This window comes from Ascaphus truei, chromosome 7, assembly GCF_040206685.1.
Source record: "Ascaphus truei isolate aAscTru1 chromosome 7, aAscTru1.hap1, whole genome shotgun sequence".
Lineage (NCBI taxonomy): Eukaryota > Metazoa > Chordata > Amphibia > Anura > Ascaphidae > Ascaphus > Ascaphus truei.
In genome coordinates, this window is record NC_134489.1 from 36,842,616 (window position 1) to 36,859,242 (window position 16,627).

At 43.2% G+C, this 16,627-nt stretch overlaps 1 protein-coding gene across 6 annotated transcripts in view; it reads right to left on the minus strand.

Annotated features, from left to right (window-relative positions):
* MEF2D (myocyte enhancer factor 2D) overlaps window positions 1-16,627 on the minus strand; it is a 145,202-nt gene that overhangs the window by 127,576 nt on the left and 999 nt on the right. The window lies entirely within an intron of this gene.

Here is a 16,627-nt window from a genome sequence, read left to right on the forward strand (position 1 = left end):
CATTTCTCCATCTATTAAACACAAGTAATGTTTATTGACTATTAAAAAGATGATAACGTTGACCAAATCATGGTGATCATTCACTTTTAAGGCCACAGAAGATTATCTCCTCATGAAGTAATGTTCCTCTCTGTGATACAGACATTTTTATGGGTCTTCATAGACTTTACAGAAGCACAAAAACCTCATTAAAACACTGTACATAACACCCATGTTGCTCCAGTAAAAGGTATTACCACCTGCTAAGGATCTATTACAGATTTATTTTTTTTGAAAGGTTAGAACAGAGAAGTGCCGGATACAGGTCTCCTTGAGAATATATAATATGAAGCACTCAAGCTACGACACAGAGGCATTTAGCTGACCATTGCTGGCAGTGAGGAAACATTATGTTACTGCTATTAAGGAACCAAAGCTCTCCGGCTCTGATTGAATTATTGAAAAGCACAGAATTATTTATAAAGAACATACTAAGCGGGTTCAGGCTCCAGAGTTAGAAGGGAGTCTTCGGGATGACCAGAGCGCACACAGATTCAGAAAGGCAATGAAACTCATGCTCAATAACATCACCAGGGTCAAGGTGTCTAAGGCAGTAGTAGCTCATATCTACCCTTAACCATTTCAGTGCTGGATGGACTAATGCAGGGGTGGCCAACTCCAGTGCTCAAAGGCCGCCAACAGACCAGGTTTTAAGGATATCCCTGCTTCAGCACAGGTGGCTCAATCTTTCGACTGAACCACCTTGTGCTGAAGCAGGGATATCCATAAAAGCTGGCCTCTTGGTGGCCCTTGAGGACAGCGTTTGAGACCCCTGCTCTAGGTAAACCAGGAGCACGCTCACCACCGAGTTGTCAACACTGTAAGCAGAGAGGTTCAAGAAGAAACAGAGCCGACTTTATTTCCGAGGATCGCACACCACAGGGCACAGCCTCATCATCTGAAAACCATTTGGCAGCGTGTTTGAAGCGAGCTGGTGGTCCCGAGCACCTGTTCTCCTGGAACAGGTGTCGGCGGCAGCAGAGGAAGTGGAACAATGGGCAGCTACACGGCAGGGGCCCCCGAGAGGGGAGGGGGAAGGTGCTACTCCCTAACATGTGCAACACCCGTGATCAGGGTGGAGGAAGCATGCACTGGGGAGCAGCATCGCCCTGTCATTAGACCGATCGGAGAAGGGCTCGGAGACGTGTACTATAAGCACTCGTAACAAGCTCTTCCTACCCGATTATCGCTTCATCATCTGTTTTTTTTTTTTTTTTTTACTCACTTGTCCGGCATTTAAATTCACCAATCAAAGTGCAATGGTAAAAGGGGGGTACAGGCATCGTTTTAACGCCTTCATGGTCAGGAGGAGGAGGGGAGCCTGAAACACATTGGGAAATAAGTAACTTTAAAGCTAGTGTTCCCAAACGGAGTGTTTGCATTCATTTCTTTGCAGGATGGGAACTGGGTGGTCAACTCACCCGCGGCTGCACTATGCCATTTGCAGCTCTCTGGACCCCCTGCTTCCCGGGATACCACTGCAGTCTCCGGTCACCTGGCTCCCCAGTTGGAAATTGCTTTGCCAAATCTTGTGGGCCATTAGGAAGCCTGCTTCCTATTGGACCCCCATTTCAATCCCCCACAAGAACACCAGTATCAGTATTTCGGAACCTGGGGGTACCCCCGGATCAGCAGAGAAGCCTCCCCTCCCCCCAAAAAAATTTTTTTACAATCCTGTAAAAAAATTTAAAAAATTATGTAGAATTCTGGAAAACTGCTGCTTTATGGGTTACTGAATATTTCCACAGAAGCAAATGATAGATTGTTAGATCCCTACTATGGGGGTATGTGGGACTGCCGCTTCAAGCAATTAAAAAAACAAAAAAACAGTTGGGGTAGACACAAGGGTATTCTACGTAGGAAAAAAGATCTAATAGTGCAGGGGTGGCCAACTCTAGTCCTCAAGGGCCACCAACAGGTCAGTTTTTCAGGAAATCCCTGCTTCAGCACAGGTGGCTCAATCAATGGCTCAGTCAAAGACTGTCTTGTGTCAAAGTCTGAGCCATTGATCGAGCCACCTGTGCTGAAGCAGGGATATCCTGAAAACCTGACCTGTTGGTGGCCCTTGAGGACTGGAGTTGGCCCTCCCCTGTAATAGCGTCTGAGATTTCACTGCAGCGGGGCGAAGTAGCTTGTATCTGCCATGAGTTTCTATGGTTCTATGTAACCCTGTGTTAGTGGCTGTTCTACGTTTTTAACCCTCTTAGTGCCGGACAGGACTGCAACCCCCTTTCCAGCCATACTTGGGTTAATAAAATTAAATAACCTAAAAATAACACGGGCCCCGTTCACCAACTGTTCGCTGCCGAGTGAGAGGGAGCAGTGACAGAAAGCGTAGGTGGGAGTCAGTACAGCCTCCAGCTTGCTGTTTATTCTTTTCTTAAAACCGTTATATACGCTTGGCACGGACTCCTCATACCCATCTCAACACGCCGCTCGTTAACTCATTAGATGGCTCGAGCAGGACCACCTGCAACGCCACTTGCGCGTGCTTGGCCTTAAAGCCGCTCTGCATGCTCGTCATCTGGGGTAAAAGGAGGGACACAAATTCAGGGGTCGGAAAAGAAATATGGGGGGGGGGGTGGAGGGTGGAGGGTTACAAGGCTGGAAAAATGGCAGCACCTGTTCTAATAAAATAACCATGGCGTGTGTCTCTCCTAGAGGTGCCCACAATGCTTTGCATGCATTAGCGGTCCACCGTACTTCGGCTGTAGCCTTGGTATATTGCAACGCGGGCGATCTACCGGTGTGGAGCACCGCACACACACATACACGCACTTTCTTCTCGCATCAGGGACACACGCAGGCTTCCATCCAGCCACTGAATTAATTTGACGCCCCCATGCTGGTGAATCATTATCTTACTCTAAATAACATAAGGGCTTATTTATAGATGGCGAGCTGCATTGTACAATTACACTGAGTATCTCCATATGTAGCCACCCCCCCCCCCCCCCCCCCCAGTGATCCCTCTCTTTAGGGGAACAAAATATGAAGAGGTAGTGGAATAAGGACTGACATGCTGAATGGGTTAAAGTGTGCTAACGGATACTTCACTTAGAAAAATCAGACGTATTTAAAAATCATCATGCTTGCAAAAACTACTTTAAATAGTTCTACTTGTCAAATATAGTTTGAAAGGCAACAAATGCATAGTTTTAAACCTATTACACAGATCACTGTTATTAGTTCAATTTTGCCGTAAATGGGACTGCAACATTAAACATCGTGTCTTTAGTTAGGGTAGTTTACTTCTCACTATGTGATTCTATCAGAGCTCTGGGGCTGCATAGTCACAGTATTAACTATTAAACCAGACTTTTAAAAGAATAAAAATATATTAGCACGTGGGTATTAAAACTCTTGTTTTGAAAGGTTATAAAGTAATTTGACACTTGCCTCTTCACACACGATTAGGGGAGGGCTTATTTGAAATAATACAAGGAGAAGGCACATGGAGTTATAACAAGGCATTCATGTTCAGCAAAAGGGAGACATTGGCGTGACATTATACTATGTATTATACAAGTGAAGCTTCCTCTTGGTATCACTGATCTCAGTTAGTTTGAGTGGATTATGTCATCCAGCAGTCAGGTTCCTTTCATTTGATGCTGATCGGTGTTTCACAGATGCTAAGGAAATGAAGAATCGGACACATCTCGGTGCAGAGGTCCGTGTGTGGGGCCGCATGATTAGAAGTATCGATTCACTTCTACCGTAAGTCCCATGTGCTGCTCAGAGACTACGGACAAGCACACAGAGTCTCTATGCCCAGCAGAAGGGCGAGTGCTGAAACCGCCAAATGGAAGGGACAGTGGGCTGTATGGACAAGATGTCACTGGGCTCTGGGAATTCTGACAGCAGCTTCTCTCACAATATGGGATCTGGAAGTGAAGCCTGTAACCATCATACCAAATGTTCTGCGGCTTTCATCACCCTCGTTGCCAGAGGGGCCTGCAACCTATTTTGGATAGTTTTACTCCCGTTAGTCTCCTTTTTGCGAGGTGCTCCCCTGGACAGGGAGGAAGCTTGCTCGCAAAGACTAGCATGCTTGTGGAACTGCCCCTTTAATAAAACAGCAGGGTTTTTTTAATGGAGGGATTTTGAACATAAGGTAGATTTTAACACCTTAGTTGCCAGAGAAGCCAGCAACGCTAGAGTTGAAGGTTCTTTTTCCCAGCTCGCTCCAAAACCTAATTTTGGCAGTTCATTTGTTTTCTGTTTGCTGATAGCTGCCAGACAGTGTCATGGAAATATGTGATGGGGCCCATCCTGTGTGGCATCCCATGGAAATATGTGCACTGAGTAGGCTGTGCTTCGGGAAGTGCTGGGAAAGGGTGGTGTGATAAAAGCACCGGCAGAGACACACAAAGGCCACCTGTCTTGTGTCATGATAAACTCCGTGCACGTAAAGATCAAATATTCTGCGCGGTTATTTTCCAATGTGAAGTGAAGCACAGCACATTAATTACTGAGAGACTAGATGCCAGCTCCCATAACTTCTTCCACATGTAGTTGCTAATGCATGCAATAATACAACAGATGCCTACTCACCTCAATATAAGATGCTAGTAGTGGAGGGGTGCTATCTGGGAACTGTTGAACTGAACAATATTTCCAAAAGGGTTCCCAATGTGAAGTGCTCCCAAGGTACCGCGACAGCAGTAAAATAAAATATATCTTTTAATCTAATCATATAGAATAAAGAGCAATTAAGTAGAGCACTAAATAAAAATGATTAATCATTACTAGAACTGTGACTATGTGCACCCCAATTTAATCTGATGCGTGAGGGCAAAACGTGATGTCACGGATGGGTATTCGGTCAGAAGCATACAGTATAACCCTGTGTGAGCATAAGTACCCAGTGTAATTTATTTATAAAAAAAAATGTATTTAGAAAATGTGTTACCAGGAAGTAATACATTGAGAGTTACCTCTCGTTTTCAAGTATGTCCTGGGCACAGAGTTAAGATGACAAATAATATATGGTTACAAATACAGTTACATAGTGAACAGGGTTATACATTATATACAAAATATAGCATGCACAGTTAGAGATAATCTATATTATAGGTGTATGTAAACTGTTACAGACCACATTAAAATGTGAGACAGCTTTAGTTTTGAAAGAACTTAGACTGGTGGCGGCTGTGAGAGTCTCCGGGAGACTGTTCCAGTTTTGGGGTGCACGGTAAGAGGAGGAGGAGCGGCCGGATACTTTGTTGAACCTTGGAACCATGAACAGTCTTTTGGAGCAGATCTCAGGGGATAAGTGCTGCATGTGGTAGGGGTGAGGAGCTTGTTCAGATAGATGGGTAGCTTGCCCAGAAAGTATTTGAAGGTAAGATGAACTTTGCACCTAGACTCAAGTGATGACCAATCTAGTTGTTGAGCATTTCACAGTGGTGTGTGTTCTTGTTGCATTGGAGAACAAAACGGCATATTGAATTGTAGAGGGTATCAAGTTTGCTAAGGTGGGTTTGGGGTGCCGAGCCGTAAACTATGTCCCCATAGTCAATAATAGGCATTAGCATCTGCTGTGTGATATGCTTTCTGACCAGCAGACTTAGGGAGGATTTGTTCCTGTAAAGTACACCTAGTTTGGCATAGGTTTTGGCTGTCAGGGTATCAATGTGCATCCCGAATTTTAAATGAGTCTAACCATATGCCCAAGTATTTACAACTAGTAACAGGAGTTAGGGTGGTGTTAGCGCTGGTTCTGTTCTGGAGCTTAGTCATTGGAAGCTTTAAAAATGTAGCCTTTGTCCCAAATACCATTGTTACAGTCTTGTCAGTGTTTAAAAACAGTTTGTTTTGGGAAATCCAGTTTTTGAGTTTCAAAAAGTCAGACTGAAGTATGTGTTCAAGGTCGGAGAGGTTAGGGCTGTGTGCATATAGGATTGTGTCATCTGCATACATGTGTATTGAAGCTTCCTTACAACCCGTGGGAAGATCATTGATGAACACTGAGAAGAGTAGGGGGCCCCAGAACAGAGCCTTGCGGGACAACACAGGTGATATCCAAGGGGTTGGAGTTGGAGCCTGAGATGGACACATGTTGGGATCTTCCTGATAGATAGGACTGAAACCAGTTTAGAGCATGCTGCCCTATTCCAGAGCTCTGGAGTTTGTTAAGCAAGATAACATGATCAACAGTATCAGAAGCCTTTGCAAAATCTAGGAATATTGCACCAGTGAGTTGTCCCGTTCTATTCCACACTGGATCTCATTGCAAACTTTTGAGTAGTTACTGTGGAGTGGGTAGCCAGAGGGATTAGTACAGATAAACAAAAGATTGTATGTGTATATGTGTGCGCGCGCGCGCACACACACACACACACACACACACACACACACACACGAGTTGTAACTCTTAGAAAGTGTTCCTGTATTGAATATACACAGACCAAAATACTGTCTCAGCAGCGATACATTGTACTGACATATCTGGACTGCACGGAGCCTAGTCTTCCAATTCCTGCTCCATTATTAATGTGCAGTGTGTCAAACAAAACACGCGTCGGGTATTGGTGATGTCAGTAATTGCCAGTGCGACTGAGACACGTCTCACAGATATATAGAGTAAGATACTTTTATAGTCATTATAGCTAATATAGGTACTCTGGGTATTGATATGGACACACTGCACATTAATAATGGAGCAGGAATTGGAAGACTAGGCTCCGTGCAGTCCAGATATGTCAGTACAATGTATCGTTGCTGAGAGAGTATTTTGGTCTGTGTATATTCAATACAAGAGCACTTTCTGAGAGTTACCACTCTTTATACATGCACAATATTCATCAATTTTTTGTTGTTTATCAGTACTAATCCCTCAGGGTACCTTTTTATTAGCACCGAGTACTTACACTCACACAGGGTTATATTATATGCTTCTGAGCAAATACCCACTCGTGACATCACGTTTTGCCCTCCGGCGTCAGATTAAATCGCCTTACTCAGTCGCAGCTCTAGTAGCGTTTATTATATTTATTATTTTTATCTAGTTCTCTCCTTATTCATGGATTAGATTAAAAGTTATAGTTTATTTCACATTATTCTGTTGAGGCTCCTTGCGAGTGCATGACATTGGGAAGAACCCTTTTGTAAATATGGAGTTGCTCATGCAGCCAATTGAATGGTCTGTCTCCAGCCGTATCATGCATGGGAGAGGAATGCACCGAGCAGGACCATGGGGAATGTATAATGTCTTCTCAGCCTGGTTTAGGGTCCTGCACGGTCTCAGAGCTGGCCTACACGTGGCAGAGCATGCTGTGTTTTTGTATGTTAGTTGACAGCATTGACGGTTGATGGAAAATAACAGACATTAAAAAAAAAAAAAACATTGCAAATCAACGGACCCCTCTGGCAGCTGTAATAGAAGATAACGGGGGGGGGGGGGGGAGTTGCTCACACCTGTGATGAAACTCACATTTCTGTGCGGTATACCCCCTCCCCCTTCCTCCCGGTCGGCACTACAGCAGCATTAGGTATAAAGAAATAAAACGGAGGGCTACAAGATGAGACCAGAAGAGAAGTCTCTTCCAGGCACAATTATATTATAGGGTGGCAACTTCTTCATTCCTGCTGCTAAAGGTCATTGATGAAAACACTTCCAGGGAATATTTCCCACTCTCTGCTGCTTCCGCTGGTCTAGAGCGGGATAAACAGCAACAGAGTGTTCTAGAGAGCTCCAGCTAACCCTTACACTGCCAGCGCGCGCAGCTCACCCACCCCCACAAAGAATTCAAGGAGAAACTGCACCCACAATCAACTTGGAGTAAAACTTGTACCTGGCCACTCTTTAATACCTTGGGTGTTGCTCAATTTTTTTTCTACAAAACACCTAAAAAAAATGATTACATTAAAAAAATAGACGTTCCTTTTCAGGACTGCAACTGTATCCGGGAAACACTATGGTTGTCGTTTTCTCTCCCATAATTCCCTACTGTAACAGCTACATTACTTTCACGTTGGTTTCAGACTCCCACGTATACAGGCACAATAGCGCTGCTAGACCGCTGTACAAAACCTCATGAACAGGAATACCGCTTTCGCCTTGGTGCCAAAATGAGTTGCTACATTTCTGTACTGAATCACACAGCTGATGGTATAAAGCCACAACCGGTCATGACTAAGTCACCTAAATAATGAGTATAAAGTCATCTTACAAAAAGAACAGGGTGTGTATAACTGTCTAGAGAGTTACACCCCATGGGCAGTGCAGTAAACACGCAAATTACTGCCTGCGCTGGGTACTTTACACACCTTCTCTCTCCAGTTCTCTGCAGTCTGGTGACTCAATGAAAGGGAGGACGAGACAGGGGCAGATAACCAATGGCATCTCAGGTGTGAATGCAACACTAATGTACTGCTTGTTTACCATTATCAGCGCGGATGTACTGAAGGTTGGGTGATCAGTAGTCCCGGTTTAGCCGGGACAGTCCGTTTTTTCGGGCTCTGTCCCAGTTTTCTGTATTGCTGGCAGGCACCGATTGGCAAGCACTCTTTGCACATGCGCAAATCACACATGCGCAATCGGCACTTGCCGGCTGCACTTGCGCATGCGCAACCGGCAAGCTCCGCATGCACATGAGCGACCGACAAATGTCACTTGCCTATGCTCAGTCGGAAAATGGCGATCGCACACGAGTAACCAGGAACGATCGCGCATGCGCAGTCGGCAAGTGCTCTTCACGTGTGCGCAGTCGGCCCATGCGTGAGATTTGTCCCGGGAAAAATCTGGTCACCCTAACTGGAGGGTCTCAGTGTCTGGGTATTGGAGCGCCAAACTCTGCTGGCTGTGGCTTCTACATGGCCAGCTCAATATAAAAGCCATCATGGTGCCAACCAGCTTCAAGCAGAAGTACTAAGGCGCCTGCTTTGTGATGTCGCACGTGGCCCTCTCCTTCCCCCACTTACTAGAGCAGAAATACTACACCCCCCCCCCTTTTATCTATATGTAGAGCCTGTTACAATGTATAATTCTGCATTCTTACCTAAGCTGGCAATCGTTTGGTGCTCCTGTTATAAATCTGTCAAAATCCTTATTGTGTGCCTAACGAAATGTCCGCCTTCTAATTTTGTGCTGCAGTCTGTGAAATGCTGCAGCTGACATGTAACATGATATTACTAAGTGTAACACATTATTGTTACAGCTTGCAGAGTAATAGACATTTTGCCGTTTGGAACACAGCAACAGATCTGTTTGTGATACTTTGCTGCCAAAAGGGCATAGCTCAAAGAGCTGTGCTTGAGAGAGCCGGTTTCAAAAGAGATAGTGGATATGACTTTCCAAATGGTTGCTGTAGCAACCAAAGAATGATCTGTATATTACAAAAAAAAATTAAATTAAAAATGGCATTTTGAGTTAAAAAAAAAATGCAGGCCATATTATCTAATACTACAGAACTGATTATTTAAAAACAAAAAAAATATAGGATTTTTAAAGTTTTGCTGCTTTAACCCCTTCACTGCAATGTAATTAATATACCTCTGGCAAAACTGAACATAAAATGTTATTTATGACGTCCTATTGTTTCCCTGATACAGGCTCCAGCTGGTTGCTATATTAAATATCTAGCAGTTTCTCATTTTTACATTAAACTCGGCTGTTTCGGACATTCATTAAGAACATCACAGCCCATGAACCTGGTCAGAGTCCCACGGTCCATCTACTTGCCAGCTTCGACAGGTCGCTTTTACCTCCCTGCCCTCCCCCCCCCCCCCCCCCCCAGCCAAAACAAAAACCGAAAGCCCATCCAATATGAAACCCCAATGTGAATACTGTAAACAAAAATAGTGCCCAACAGTATTATGGGCTCCGGGTTTTCTATGAACGACAATCTTATTTAAAAGAATAAGATACATAGGAAATATTGTTAACAAGGAATACACCTTATGGTAAAGTCCTGTGCGTCGCCCACATTTGCACTGTCGGCTGCATCTGCCTGCAGCTACCCCTGAAGGCCTCGGCTTTAGAGACTGCAGTCTCCGCTTCCCTCAATAGGAGGGGAAATGTTTCCATATCCAGTAGCCAAAAATAGATCTCCTCATCCTGCTGCTCTTTCCCAGGAGGTGGGTGAAGCTGGTGAAATGAGTCTGCCTTTACGTTTTTGTTATTGACGAAAGAAAGAAGGTGCCGGCTCCGTCCTGTCACTACCAGGTCAGGAGACACTAGTCAAGATGAAATGGTTTATGTACGGTATACCAGGAGTGGCCAGCTCCAGTCATTAAGGGCCACTAACAGTTCAGGTTTTAGGGATAGCCCAGCTTCAGCACAAGTGGCTCAATCGTTTACTGAGCCAGCTGTGCTGAAGCAGGCATATCCTTAAGAGCAGACATGTTGGCGGCCCTTGATGTATATCATGCCTTACGTCCAGTATTTCCGTTGTCCGACAAAGGATCTCTGTTTTTTTCCTAAAATTTCATAAACACTACAGACTTTAACATGCTCTGGAAGGGCCGTTCCAAAGCCGGAGGCGAGTTCAGCTGCTGTACATTCAAATCAGTAGGCTTCCTCCAGCATGGGGAAGACTGCTTCATACCAGTGGGAGTCTGTTCTCAAGGTCGTAGGGGAGAACTTCGCCCACCTGGGAATTAAACTCTCTCCACCTTTCTTCTACCACCCCCCCACCCCCCCAAAAAAACTAAAATGTAATGATAATTACAAATGAATATCGTGATCTTCTGCTACATGAGCGGGAACCAGTTTCTCATGTGGCATTGTATTGTAATGACAACAAGATGCACAAAGATATCTTTTGCGCTAGCATCAAATACGTAGATCTAAGACTTCCACGGTCTCTGTTCCAACTGGTTGAAGTTGGGAACCTTCCATTTTAGAAAGCCCCAGGAGAATTGATAGTAAATATTTTCCAAAAGTGGTGTGATTGCCATGTACTACACACATTCACACATACCCATTCAAATACAGCATTTATTGGAATTACTGTACATTATAAAAGTGGTTTGATTGCCATGTACTACACACATTCACACATACCCATTCAAATACAGCATTTATTGGAATTACTGTACATTATAAAAGTGGTTTGATTGCCATGTACTACACACATTCACACATACCCATTCAAATACAGCATTTATTGGAATTACTGTACATTACCTTTATGAGTGACACCCCCTGGCTTTTCATTATTTTGAGCACAACTTTGCAGTCGCACGCAGAATCAGTGACTTAGTTAAATGTACAGTGTGGTCAGTGTACAAATACCTAAATATTAAGTAAGCTGTGTATAAAGTATAATTCTAAAAACAAGTTATAAAAACAGAATAATACCTCAATAAATCCATGGGTCAGATGCTCTATTTTACATGATCAAAATATTTTTTTTTTTTTTTTTTTACACACACACACACAGTTATATTTGTGAAAAATAATTAGATTTATTAGAGAATCGACGTTTTAGTCCCTAGTTGGACCTTTATCAATAATGGATCCGGAACGTCGATTCTCTAATAAATCTATTTATTTTTCAGAAATATAAGAATGCTTATTCCTGTTCAATTTATACACATCTCCCACACCTCGATGTGACGGAATTGTGCAGTTCTGAACCCTTTGCTTTGGGAATATTAGTCCCTCTGGGGACCGAAACGTTGGGTTAGTATATCCACATGTTGGACATAATACATTTGCTGCCGTTTCTCCCCCCCCCCCCCCCCCCTATTCCTGAATCGCTCTGGCGTTTGGATCACTTCTGTGGTCTATACTGATTTTATCTAATTTCTTTTACCTGGCACCACGACTAGGCACCTTGCACAGTGGGTGACCATTTTGAATATATTATATATCACCAAATGGTACAATAAATGTGTCTTTACTAGCTCAAAGTTTCGACTTCCCAATGGAGCCTTTATCAAGAGCTAGTAAAGACATTTATTGTACCATTTGCTGTGCCTGCTTTTTTTTTTTTACCCTTTCTACATAGTAAAAGTTTAGTATCTTAGCAGAAACACCCGCTACAATATTTTGGATTATTACTGTTATTGTGTGCCCCTACCACACACACACACACTATTAATTAGTACAGTATTTATTTGCCACAGGAAACCCCCACCTATAGGATGCAATTACATGAGTCAACCCATCATTTTTTTTTTTCTCCAAGAGTTCGTTCATGTTCATATGTTCTGGTTAGAAACAGAAATGAAATACCTAATTACTACAAAATGTTACCATCGCATTTACAGTTGCGATGTCAACATAATGACAGGGTTGGCAAATGTAATTGCAAATTCCTATTTTTCTATTAATTATAATGCAGAGCAAAACCTTTCATCAGCAACGCATATTCCATTCCCCCTGGGATAACTCTCCAGGGTAGTCTGAGGCACCCACGGGTGACATGCAACCCCGATCAAGAAACTCTGTATTAGGAAGGGACGTATAGACATTGGCATTACCCCCTCACTGCCAGAAAAAGGGAGCACAAACAGGCACTTCTGGCAGCCCAAAGGTTAAACTACAGCAATCAAATAGATATTTGGGAAGAACATATGACAGACGTATCAAGCGTATGCTTGCAAGTGAATGCACTTTTAAAGGTGCAGCCCAGCAGAAAGCCTATTAAATGACAGTGTAAGTGCATCGACCTAAGGAAAGAAAAAAAAAAAAAACATATTGACCCTGATCAATTTGTTTCAAGTGGTTACCTTGGAGTCTCTGCTATTCCAAGGCCCTTTATTTTAGGGGGGGGGGGCAGGGAATGGGGGGTGAGAAGACGATGGAGATGCATTAGGATGCTGCTGGCACAGCACACTCACACGGCATGCTGGGACATGAAGGAATGCTGGGAACCAGAAATGAGGAAGTCTCCCAGCAAAGGCGCATGTCATTGATTTAAAGGCTCGTTAAAAAAATATATTATATACACACACACAACAAAAAAGGGGGAATACACGCTGTTCTTTCTCCATGGACACAGAGGCCAGTTGTGAATGACAGCAGTGACATAAAGTGTAATATACAGCCAGTGTATCACACCAATAGGAGTCCTTTACACACCTGGCAGTAACAGCCAGAGGCTCACGTTTTCCGTATGCTTCGCACAGGTTTATTCAGCTCCCCCCAGTACAAATGGGTTTTATGTTGGGCGGAAACCGATCACACGTGCAATTCCAGAAATGACAAGGTGCAGCAACCGGTCCATCATAAGTCAGCTCGTCAACAGTAGAATGGAAGTTGTAAAGGAAAAGCAGAAGTGCTCAACGCTCACTATCCTTCTGTACGACAGTGGAGGGTCCTGAAAGCTGCAGTTCAAGCTGCCATTTTTTTAAAATATTTTCTTCCCCCCATTCAATATGCGCATCAATACAATCTGCACACTGACGAGTGATTAGCTAAGCTGCAGATCGATCCGTTCTCCTGTAATCAATCGCTTGCTCAGGGTTATTTAATTCAGTTCTTGCACAGCATTGTGGGTAATGTAGTCCTGGAATATGATGGACTGGGCAGTTACCAGATACAATTGGTTCCCTGCTAGAGAGAGGGCGGGGCTCAAGAGCCAGAGCCTATCAGCAGGGGAAGGGGCTGTCACTTTGGAAACGCTTCCTACATTAGAAACATTAAAAATGTCTGTAAAACGTTTTTTTTTTTTTTTTTTAAATGGACGTTCTCAGCTGGATCAGTTCTGCATTCACTTCTGTAGGGGGCTCAAGGTACGACCCACCCAAGTAACTGCCCACTGCTTGCACGGCACGCATAGAAATGGATGTAGTCTTATTGCAGGTATTCACTAAATTTAGTGCACTCTCGTTAGAAATGGAGTTACTTTGAACATATCGCATAACAAAAACAGAACTGAAAACAGCACAGCCTTTAAAATAGTTTCACTACCAGGAAGATTAATTCTGCCCTCTCGGCCCAGGAACATTTAAAAGCAAAATCAAAGGCTTCTATCAGGTTGTAGGGCATAAGGGCAATAGCTACCACTTTTGGGTCACTTCCTGGATGCTTCAGATTAAAAGATCAGTCATACCTGGTATTGTTTTATATTACAATGGGTACATAACTGCCTGAAGGAGAAACCCTAGAGGTCTGAAAGCATGCATGATTTCTGTGATATTTGTTTGCCAGTATCATTTATACCCATCCTTTTTCTGCAATAAACAACATGGCAACATCCTCTATACCAGGGGAACACAATCTTTTTTTTTTACCTGCGCCCCCGTGCCGACTGTCCTCTCCGCGCGCCCCCCTCCCTTCCTCCTCCTCCTTACCTTGGTTCCCGGCGTCATATTGCCATGGCAACGCGACATCATGACCCCGCGGCGTCATTTGACGATGCGTCTCCAGATGCTGGCTGAACCACGGTAAGTAAGGTTTATAGAGGCCTTCGCCGCTTCCACGACACTTAATTTAAGTGCCTTCGGGATGCGCGCAGGGCCTCTGTAAACGCCGCGCCCCCTGCAGTTAATCTCGTGCCCCCCAGTTTGCGCACCGCTGCTCTATACCAGGGGTGGCCAACTCCAGTCCTCAAGGCCTACCAACAGGTCAGTTTTACACGATATCCCTGCTTCAGCACAGGTAGCTCAACTGTGCTGAAGCTGGGACTGATTGAGCCACCCTGGGCTGAAGCAGGGATATCCTGAAAACATGACCTGTTGGTGGCCCTTGAGGACTGGAGTTGGCCTCCCCTGCTCTACACAAATGCTGAGCAAGTGAGGCACAAGACCTCATATCAGACCTTACTGCCTTTATCAATGTAATCAGCATGCAGACAAAGAAAACAAATGTACATGTGTCCAGTAATAAACGGCTTATAATTACTATTGCATGCCTTCAATTTACATGAGGGACAGCAGCAGCGTTAAGAAAAATATATGTTTCTTCACCCCGCCTTCCAGCACATACAGCTCCTGCTAGTAACATCTTCTGTTCTAGGTAATAATTGATACATAATGTTTCATTGAAACTCACAAACTGTTTACCAGAATGAAATATATAAAAGGAGCATATTGTTGTGTACATAATGCATCCACAGTTACTGCCAGGCAGGGGGGAAGCAAAGATACAGAACATACAGAATGTATCTGCGTGCTGGACCCAAGCAAAGAACTCCTTCACAATGCATTGAACATGTGCATCTGAAACTTGCCAACAGAGAACCAGTTGGTGTCAGGTAATACTGAATGCCACTCATTTTATTTAAACACATTTACAGTTATGCTTTCTTAAGGAAAGTAAATAAAGATGTATATTAAAATTACTCCATCCCTTTGTTTTATATCATAAATATTTAATGTTTAACACGTTCAGAATGTCAACTCAAGTACAGTGCCGCTACATTGTATTAATATATATATATATATATATATATATATATATATATATATATATATATATATATATATATATATATATATAGCTATAGAGATATATAGATATATAGCTATATATCTATAAAGGTATGTTGACTTGTCACAGAAGCTGGCATATACATATTGTAAGAACTCCAGATGCTTGTTCCATAGAGAATAATAAAGGCAATTTACCAGGTTGTAGTCCAGTAAGGAGAGACAGCACACACTGGATATACTTCAAAGTGATGTATTGAACACTCAAAAAAACAACGTTTCAGTTCCTGCAAACGGAACCTTCCTCAGGGTTGTATATAGATATATATCACACACACACACACACACACACACACACACACACACACACACACACACACACACACACACACACACACACACACACACACACACACACACACACACTTACTTATATAATTAAAGATAGAGGATACTATTAATGTACAACGAGTTTGGGATTAAGGCTTTGTTCTTTGATCAGACCAACGGTAAAAAATAGCACTTTTATGATCATGCACGTGAATCCGATACTTTGATTATTTTGCATATGAAAAAACATATTACTCTGTAAAATTTGCATATGAAAATGCGACACGATTCAGAACATTATTCTGCATTTCAAAAAAGGTGCTTTTGGAATTGTTCAATGTAAACGGTTATTTGAAACATTTTTCATATGGAATATGTCTTAACTAAGTTACTTTCATAGCTGGCAATGTGAAGGGGAAAAAAACAGGAGTTTATTTTAAGTAATAAAACACTTTTTTCAATGACTCAGGACATCTGAAGCCCTAGAAGCCCCCCTTAAAAGGTCCATAATGTAGCGCGGATGAAGAACAGCAGATGTAACAGATAATGTGTCCATTTGGTATTGGAGATATTATTCATAATAATGGAAATAACAACTGGAAATCTGATCAGAGGGTCCCAATGGGTCACATACATTATCAGATATATAGGGGTGCCAAATAATACTGTGCAGGTAAAATAATGTCATTCTAACCCCAGTGTTTCTTTTTTTAACAGGTTGACGTCCCCATTAGGCAACAAACCAAATGTAAACAAATAACACGAGCCCAGGCAGATCACACTGAGACGGGGAAATAGCCAAGGAGTTGTGTGACAGGTGACAGATTACAGCCACCCCTACTGTACATACCCCCTAAATCGCACCCTGTCCCCCTAAAAAGCCCCATCACATCTCCAAGCCCCAACCACACCCCTGGCACCAGTATATGTAATA